Genomic DNA, 2,260 nt, shown 5'->3' with positions numbered 1-2,260 from the left:
CCGTGTCTTTGTGTTCTTTGCATCTTTCTGTACAAAACCAGGAGGGGAGGACAAGGCGCAGAGATGAGCAGAGCAGCTGCTGTAAGGTCATGGGCTGCGCTGGAGCACGGTGACTAGGGGGACTGTATGTGGGTCTCCGCTGGTAGGGGTCTGGGCAGGGGGCTGAATGGGGTTTACTGCACTGCATTTACTGCAGTTAACAGGCTTTTTGGGGTTGCTTCATTAAAATAGCAATTTAAACACCTTCACTGCATTTCAATAATATAACTTGGTAACTGGAAAAAAGACGCAAGGTTTAGTTTTTGGTAAAAGCAGTCTTAAAGCTGGATTGTGAGAGAACTAGGTGGAAAATAGCATACCAAGGGCGAAGGTCTGTTTGGTGTGTTTTTTTGTTTTTCTTTTCCCAGTGTGATTTCCTAATTTGAAGTGTTTACTGTTTTAAGAGATAAGAGAAGCTTTTCCAGAAAGCATTGTATCTATCAGTGTTTTAAAGGAAAACAACAAACCAAACTCAAAACAGAAACAAAACTGCAGCTACCACCACTGGAAAAAATAATAGCAAAAAAAAAAAAAACCACCACCCTTTTTTGGTTTCTCCCTTGCAGGCTTTCTGTGGAGGCTTTTTTGTGTGGCTGTCCTTGGAGCTGCCACATCCTATTCCCCCCGAGCAGGGCCATGAGCTGTGTAAGGTCCCAGGGCCTGGGAGGCCCTAGGGCAGGGCTCTTCAGCTTCAGCTGTGATGTTGCTGACAGCCCAAAGGTAATTTTTCTCTTAACACAACGCATTGGGGGTTGGAAGAAGCTTCCCAGTAAAAATCCAGTTCCACTCCACATCTTCCACGAGCTGAGGTTCCCGGTTTGGCAGGATGCTCTGGGACATGGGTATCCACTATTTGTTCGTGTGGAGCTTGGAGGTGACAGCGCCGCTGTGAACTTGCCCCTGCCCTGCTCCCCGGGCTCTGCGTGTGCTCTACAAGGAAATGGTGAATTTTGCAAGGAGACAAAGGTATTAATGTGGTGGTGTGAAAGTATGAAGAGAGGAGGGCGTGGGCAGTTGCCTCATCCTGGAGTTTGTGAGTGACTGCTTGTACATGGGGTGGGAGGGAATAAACGTTAATCAAAGCTCTCTTCAGTTCAGTTACAGAAACAGTTTGTACCAGGAAATAATTGGCACTTCCTTTTCTTTGATGAGTGCAGCAGGCAGCTGCATGATCCCTAATCACTGAATACCTTTTTTTTTTTTTTTTTTTTTATTTTGTGGTCGAAGTGGGGAGGAAGGGGGAGAGGAGCATGCAGACAGCTCAGGAGCCTGGAGATGCCCACTCCTGGCAGTGGGCAGCTTGGGAAAACCCTGCTGGGGCTGCCTTTGCCAGGCAGGAGAGGTGGTGAAGGACACGGCGGTGTCACCAGCGAGAGAGAGGAGCTGAGCAGACGTCGGTGGAGCCCACAAGGGAGCCCACAAGGCTGTGGATGCTCAGGGGCAAATAGATCTGTCCTCTCTAACAAAGTCTGTGCAAATGCTGCGCTGCCATATCGGGGCCCTTTGCAGAGCAGTTGCTACCTGCTGCAAGCGTACACAAGCCCGAGCACTTCTGCTTTTAATGCAGAGCTTGCAACAGCAGAGGGCTGAGTCTCTGCTGCTCTGCATTTCGTTTGCCTATAGCTATGGAAATAACTGCGTCTGGCTGCCCTGAATCCCAGAGCAGGCTCTGTGGTTATGGTACAAACTGCACTGCTCTCCTGGAGAGCCTCTACTTCTGCCTGGAGGAGGCACTTCAGGTGGTTGCTGCCAGAGTGACTGCTGTCTTGTGTTTCATTTACCTGAACGGAGATACTGAAGGCTGTGGGGCGTGGGAAGTGGTGATGGTTTATAAAACGAGGCTGGCACTAATGCCCCCCGTTATGCCCCTGTGTGGTTTCTCCTGCTGACATGCAGCTGAAGGTTGCCTCTGACTTAGGCTGGAGACTTACTCAGTCCCTGTGTAGTCCAGGACAGGGAGGCTCTGGAGGAGATACTTGGGTACCCCTTGGTGTCCCCTTCCTCCTCCTGTGGCCCAAACGCTGGTGCAGAAGCCCCAGGAAGCAACCCAGGTCCGTGCATGGATGTGGCATCCTGGTGGCCAACTGCACAACGCTCTGGGAAAGAGAAAACACATGGATGAATGGCAACGTAACGTGCACCGGGGCCCCAAGAGACAAATGACGAGTTATTTAATAACACTGCATCTCCACAAGGTCTGAACTGGGACCTCTTTGCCTGG

Source organism: Anser anser, assembly GCF_964211835.1.
Source record: "Anser anser genome assembly, chromosome: 2".
NCBI classification, from domain to species: domain Eukaryota; kingdom Metazoa; phylum Chordata; class Aves; order Anseriformes; family Anatidae; genus Anser; species Anser anser.
Note: the sequence above shows the minus strand (reverse complement) of the source record.